This window comes from Arachis ipaensis, chromosome B3, assembly GCF_059453495.1.
Source record: "Arachis ipaensis isolate K30076 ecotype BB chromosome B3, ASM5945349v1, whole genome shotgun sequence".
Taxonomy (NCBI): domain Eukaryota; kingdom Viridiplantae; phylum Streptophyta; class Magnoliopsida; order Fabales; family Fabaceae; genus Arachis; species Arachis ipaensis.
The window spans coordinates 128,419,940-128,427,900 of NC_142438.1; the positions used below are offsets into that span (position 1 = coordinate 128,419,940).

The 7,961-nt window shown below is 32.1% G+C and overlaps 1 pseudogene; it reads right to left on the reverse strand.

The window, feature by feature from the left end:
* Positions 1–441: 441 nt before the first annotated feature.
* Positions 442–2,453, reverse strand: LOC148572418 (zinc finger BED domain-containing protein RICESLEEPER 2-like; annotated as a pseudogene).
* Between the last annotated feature and the right edge of the window lie 5,508 nt (positions 2,454–7,961).

Here is a 7,961-nt window from a genome sequence, read left to right on the forward strand (position 1 = left end):
CAAATTATATGAATAAGTGGGTGAAGAATTGATAAAAACACTCAATTGAGCACAAGATGAATCATAAAATAGTGGTTTATCAACTACTTAAATCAAAACAAAGTAAAAGAAACATTGGACAATTAATCGATTAACCCTCCAAGCTTGAAAGTTATTTAATCTTCTTGTTCCAACACCTTAAAAAAAAGCACACATACACATGTCATTAGATTTTTAAATAATATAAATGCAATAAATATTTTTTTTATTAGTACAAAAGAGAATGTTCAAAATAAATTGTGGTCATAATTTTAGTATATATTATATGATATCTCATTTATATATCATGAAAATTTCAACTTTATTATTCTAACTACTCACATCATACTAATATCAATGTTCTCACATTTATAAAGAGAAATATTTTCTATAACATGGATACTTAGTCAAAAAAGAGAAATATTAGAAAGTTAATTTTACCTTTGATTTTTTCTTCAAACCATACTTGTTGCGAAGCCAATCTCCTTCACAAATGAGAGCTTCTATGGACTCTTGATTTAGTTGAGAATGATATTCATCAATAACTCTTCCTCCAACGCTAAATGAAGACTCTGAAGCCACCGTTGAAATAGGAATTGCTAATATGTTCGTTGCTATTTTAGATAAAATCTTGAACTTCAGGTTATTGTTTTTCCACCACTCCAAAGCACTAAAAGATTTAGAATTGCCTTCAAGAATGTAAGCACTCTTATCAAGATAACCCTCTAATTCTGATTTTGTTGGATGAATGGCTTCTTTTTTCTGAACCATATTCAACATTTCATCAATTCCACTGATTTCAAAATCAACCACATTAGAAGAAGTAACTAGACCATTAGTGTTAACTCCACTTATTGTTGTCTCATCATAACACTTTTCAGCATATTTATTTCTTGCAATGTATTCTTCACTTTATCAATATATTCAGCAGCTAATGTTTAGGTTTGTAAATTAAAGGAAAACAGAATTTAATAACATGTAATTTGTACCTAGGATCCAAAACACAAGCTAGAGACATTACCATATTTCACTCTTTCCAATATTTGTCAAACTTTTCTTTTATTGAGGTTACCATTTCTTTCATGAAGGAATCTCTAATTCTCTATCCTCAATAGCATCATTAATTACTTGTTTCACCCTCCAAACTTTAGGAAGGTACAAAATTTGTAGTAAGATACTCACTACCAGAAAAGACATGAGTAGTAAGATTAAAAGCTTTTAGAAGTTTATAAATCTTCTCAACTTTTCTCCAATCCTCTAATGATGGTTCATAACTGTAGTGGGGTTCTCTTTTTCTACATACAGGAAACATAGATTTAAACTTCAAAGCCACGGATAACATGTTGTAAGTAGAATTCCATCTTGTAGGACAATCAATGATGAGTTTTTTTTCTCCTTCAAACACTTATTCTCAGCAATCTCAACAAATGTTTTAAATCTTGAATCATTAAAATTGACATACTTGATACTTTCACGAACTTTGTAAATAATACCTTTAATTTTACCTAGTCCATCAAACCAACAAATTCAGAATGTGTGCACAGCACCTAACATGAAACAAACTACCACCAAGTTATAGGAAGCATTGTCAACAAATATTAAGAAGACTTTATTTTCAATTCTCCAAGTCTTCAAACACTTGAAAATAGCATCCCAACACCAATGCCACTTCTAGGAGCAACTACTTTGACAAAACTCAAAATCAATTTTTGAAGATTCCACCCTGCATCAATAAAGTGACATGTGATAACCATATATTTAATAATTTGATGGCTTGATCTCCACATGTCAGTTGTCAAACTTATCTTCCTAACACCTTATAACAAAACCTTTAATTATTTCTTTTCTGTCTCATACATTGCCAGCAATCACTCTGAGCAGTTTTGCAGAAAACTTTATGAAATTCAAAATTAGCATATTGGAAGCTCTACATCCAAACTTCATCCTCAACAATGCTGAAAGGATGCTCATGAACCATACTTGCTGTAGCAATTATTTGCCTTATCTTTTCTTGAGAATATCTTGCACCTAGTGTCATAAAGGGATTAACAATTAAATTGGAAGGTTGAAATGAAATCAATAGTTGCTTCTTTTATGCAGTAACATGCAATCTCCTTTTTAAGCAACTACTAGAATGCCTCCATAAATTTAAGAAAACATAGATTTGCAATACTTGCAAATAGCTTTTGTATCTTCAGAACTTTTAACTTGATCAAAATCGTCCCAAATTAGTGAAGCCTTTTTCCTTTTTTGTAATAACAGTTTCATTACCACTATTTTTTCAGTAACTTATTGATTTGTAATAGTTGTTGTCTGTATTGGTGCTTGTAATGCTACAATTTCAGGATCTGTTATTGGCACTGACTGATTAATTTCTTCTCATTTAAAGAAATAAAATTGGCCAATGGATCACTTGGAGTTACAGATTCAGCCATTTCTAAAACGTATTGTAATACCTAACCAAAAATTAATTGACAACATTATCTCATGATTTTTTTTTACTTTCATTATATCAATGGCATAAAGTAGAAACCTTTTAATGAAGAGAAAAATTGATAAAATTTTATGTTTGAAAAAATAGAAACAAATCACAACACAAACAAAAAAATTGAACTTCAAAAAAAGATCATTGACAGAATAAACTCCTAACTGATGAAAAAATAATTAACATTATAACAACAAATATAGAAAATAATAAAATAAAAAATAATTATATGAGGAAGAAGAAGAAGAAGAAGATGAAGATGAAGATGAGGAGAGTGGTAGAAAAACGTGTAGAGTGGAGAAGAAAAGAGAGAATTTTGTGGAAATATATTGAACATATGTATGTTTGTTTCTTTATTAATGTGGAGGAAAAATTTTTAGAATTATTTTATTCGATTGACTTTTGGTATTCTAGCATAAAAGATTAAAGATATTAAGAAAATAAAAATACACATATATAATTAAAGAGACAAATGGCTTAGTAGATAATGGTATTTCAATATTATAGAAGACCCAAGTTCAAATCCTTTCAATATTATAGAAGATCTTTTAAAGAACATAGGCTTTTTTAATAGCCTGAGCTTGGACCCGTTTTCTATCAGGCCAGGTTGTAGGCCAGACGATATGCAGGCTAGGTTGTAGGCTCTTAGCAGACTGCCTGGCCTTTTTCCTTCCCTACTTGCATGAGAATAAACAAATACTTCAGCCAATTGAAGTCACATAAATAAAGGCAACAAAAATAATATTCAATACACATTTAAATTTAAAATAATAGAATTTAATGTTTTAACATAACACATGTGATTCAAGGATGGATCCAAAAATAGGGTAATGCTAGGTAGACAAAAAAAAACAGGCAGAACTTGCCTTATTTAGCATTAATTAATTATCGCAACAATTAATGAATGCTAAATAAGGCAAGTTATGGCTATTTTTGACTGATTTTCTTTGGTTACCAAACATTTCCGCCAAAAATATTATCATGGGGCAATAATAGAATTTAATGTTTTAACCATTGTTCTGAAAACCGAACCGGATTGGCCGGTTCAATCGGATTAACCGAGAATCGGTCACTAGGCCGGTCCGGTTAGGCTAAAAAACTGACTGGCAAAAAACCGGTTGAACCGATGGTTAACCGGTGAACTATTTGGACCGATCAGTTTTTTGCAGTTTTTCTTATCTGACTACTCCCTCCAAACGATGCCGTTCTACCCATTTAGTTTTTTTTTTTAATATAAAGGAAACAGATTCTCTCTCTCTCAATCTCAGTCCAATAATAAATAACCCTAAACCCATTTAACCCTAAATCAGAAGCAACGAAGCCAAGCCCCAAATTCAATCTTCAACACTTCTGCAGCAGCAACCAGCGGCAACATTAACGCCAGCAGAGCTCTTCTCTTCGCCGTCGCAGAGCTCTTCTCCTCGTCGTCGCGTCTCGTCTCACTCTCACTGCGAACGTCTCTCCATTGTCACCTCTGTTCCATTGCTCGGCCGTTGCGAAGCTCTTCTCCCCGCCGTCGCGTCTCGTCTCACTCTCACCGCGAACGTCTCTCCATCGTCACCTCTGTTCCACTATTTAGCCGTCACCTCCTCTCACTGGGACCTTTCCTTCACCTCTGTGGAACGCTCGAGCAGTCGAGCTTCTTCCCTTATTTCTCCAGGTTCTCTCTTTTTCTGCTAAGTTTCTTGATGAGGGATGGGCATCTTCAAGGCTAGAAATGATGGAATTAGCCCTTTCTAGTTGATTGTTGAAGACCTTTGTATTTTAATTGACTTCATTTAGTGATTTTGTTCAGGTATACTGTTCTTTTCCATTTGAGTTAATTCTTTAAAAATAATTTTGTTAATTTTTTGTGGTACTTATTAATTTTGTTAATTGTTGATTTAATTGGCTAATTGTATGGATTCTGATTTCTGAGCTTGTTTTCTGAACTTTTGATGCCTAATGTAATTGATAATTTTCTATTTTGAACTTTTGATGCTGCATGCATTGTTGGCTTCTTGATGTGATTAGAAATTTTCTGTAGATCTGTTCTATTTAATTTGTGTAAATTTGTGTTTGTAAATTATAGCTGTTACTAATTAGAAATTTTTATTTTTGAAGATAGAACAACTAGATGGTGATCAAGCATTACATATATTAATTTTTAATAATTTTATTTAATATTTAATTAAATCGGTTGAACTCCAGTCGGACCATTAAACTAGTGAACCAGTTGTCTTATCGGTTCGTTGACCGGTCCGGTTCTCGCAACCTTGGTTTTAACATAACACATATAATGTAAGATATATTACAAAAAGATACTGATAGAGAATATATTTTAAAGTACAAAAAATATGTATGTACTTTTTACTAACGAAGTGGTCAATTCTTCGTATCATAAAATTCATCGATAATAGAATATGTGTCAATTTTTTTAGCAACTTTCTTCTCAATGAAATTAAAAGACAATTAGCAAAAAATTCATCTTTCATTTTGTTTCTAAATTATTCTTTACAATATTCATAGATAAAAAGAATCTCTCAGTTGTAGCAGTTGAAACAGAGAGAGTTAACACCAAACGAATCAAGAAGGACGGTCACAAGTAGAAAAAGAAACTATTTTATCAAATTTAAAAAATTTTATTTAATTAAAAATATTAGTAATAATATCTTTTTCAAATTTTTTTTAATGTTTAAGCTGGATTGGACTTTTATTTATACTAGACTAAATACTAAATATAATTTTTAAACAATTAAATCATACTTAATAAATTATTACTATTAATTTGTTTTAAAAAAATCTAAAGGGGCCGAGGCCTCCAGTCGCCCCTCCCCCTCCCCCTCCCCCGTATGTCCGTCCCTGCATACGAAGAAATGACACGTGCCTAGTTCAAAAGCTGAAACGATATAAAAAAAATGAAAAGAAATGTTTACACCTCAATTATCAACCATTAAATATAATACATCACTTCCTCAACTCATAAGCTAAAGCCTCTCAATTGGAATCATAATATTCTATTACATTATAAATTACTACTTAAGTAACATAAAAAGAAAATAAAAATGACCGTATCTAATAAGTCATCCATGAATGCCACATTTCATAAAGTAACAAACACATATACAAATCCGAATTATCAAAATGAGTAAAGACCCAACTTGGTTCTTATCCATTTTTACGAAGGACAAGACGAATCTTGTCCAAAAAACATAAACACTTTGGCCCTCAATCTTTTCATTTTAGGATAATACGACCCCTTTGTTTAAAATTCCATTAAATAGTAACAAATATTAATTTTGTGGGGGTTTTATTTGTAATTTATGGGGGTTTGAAACTCCCACAAACTATTAACAAGTTCTTTTTGAAAATTCCTTTACCGGTGGTGGTTAAGGGGAGAAAGACTGTTGCTGGAAATAATATCGCAGAAAAAATAGTAACTACAATATGAAAACCTTTTAAAAGAAAAAATAGCATCAGACACGAAATGAAATAAGATAACATTAATGTTGATGATATTTGTATTAGTGATGATGACAGTAGAGGAGATAACAATTGTGATAAAACATGGCTACACATTAGAAATAGTAGATGTAGAAATGATAATGATAAGGATGAAGAAGGTGGTGGTAGTAGTGGTCATAGTTGGTTATATTGTTGAAAAGAACTTTGTGGGGTTTAAAACCTCCACAAATTACAAATAAAACTCCCACAAAACTAATTTTCATTACTATTTAACGAATTTTTTAACAGAAGTGTCGTATTGTCCTAAAATAAAAAGGTTGAGAACTGAAGTGTCCCTTTTTTTAAACAATGGGCACCTTGTCCTTCGTAAAAATGGATAAAGGCTGGGTTTGGTTTTTGCTCTTATAAAAAACAAATAATACATCTATTATCCATACTTGAATTAAACACCCTCATAAAAATAGACCATCCATAAATAAAAAAAAAACTGTGGAAGGAAATAAATTCAATTATTATTAAGTAATAGAACTACAACACAATGAAAGAGTACAACAAATTCATCACAATGGAATGCAATTTCATCTATTTCCACCAATCCAACATTCTAAACAATAAAAACTTACTTCTAAATACCACTTAACTGGAGTGCCCACTTGTCTCCCTACAGCTCTACACTCGCGATGCCTACCCTAAGCTTGAGAAGCTTCACCTGAGGCGTATGTCTCTCATTGATAATGACCTCAACCTTATCGCTGGGTCCTTTCCCTCCTTTAAAAACTCATTTTCATGTGCTGCAAAGATTTTAGGATCACTTGAATAAGAACAACACACAAAAGGTTAAAACTACTCACTAAATCAATTTAAAGTAAACAGAAAACAAAGCCAATGCAACCAAGGTCCAAATCACAATAAAAAGTATGGCACCTTGTAACACCCTAATATTCAAATCCTTATGCTTGAGTCATAAGTCAATAATAATAAGGTGGTACGCTCTCTAGGTGGATTTATAATATGTATATAAATGAAAGGAAGTATTAAACGAGAAGCCTGAAAGGAATAAAATAAAATCACGATCGGAAATGCTCATGTATCAATGAAAAAGAAAGTAAAACGCATTCAAAAAACAAAGATAAAACATTAAGGACGAATAGAATAAAGACAGAATATATATAAACATAAGTATAATAGCCACTAGTTGTGACCTGCAAAGTTTAAGCCGGCTAGGGTTACAGTAATAAAATTTAGTTTGACAACGGTATTTCCTATCTCTCCCAAAATATACATAAAGGCCTCTATAAGCAAGTCCCAAAAGAAATAAATACATACATATAAGTATTTCAAAATAAACCCAGAGAGATTCTAAACAAAATATAAAACAGAAGTCCAATAAGCTTCGCCATCTCTTAGATGAATCAGAGCTCACTACTGAGTACCAGGACCTGCATCTGAAAAATAAGAGATATATACGAAATGAGAACCCCTGACCCATGGATTTCCAGTACGGTAAAAGTGCCAAAAAGATACTGCATAAGGCAACAAAAAATCACTAAGCAATCTTAAACTCCATATCTCATCATATCCATCTTAAGTTCTCTCTAATCCATAACTTGGCAACTATCATAAGAGGATTCTAATTCTAACTCAATGTTTCTCATACTTTCAAAACTCTCTAACAGAATAGAACCAACTCTCAGCGTCAACCAACACCAGCATGAGGGGCCTCTTAAGTGAGCAAACACAAGCAATGCAAATAAGTAATACACAAGTAGGTCCAAGTAAAGCAAGTAGTATATAATCATATAACATATACAATTAGTCAAACCATTACAATTAAGCAAACCCAAACAAATCAAATATATGCAAATGATGTATGCCTGTTCTATAGCCGATAAGTCTCATTTGTCGGTTATCAAGCCAACCCGATATGTTCGGTAGCGAACCCTGGACAGTCCCTAAGCGCGCATCCCCAAGAGTCTATGCATATAATCATAATCATTCATCAATCAATTCTCAT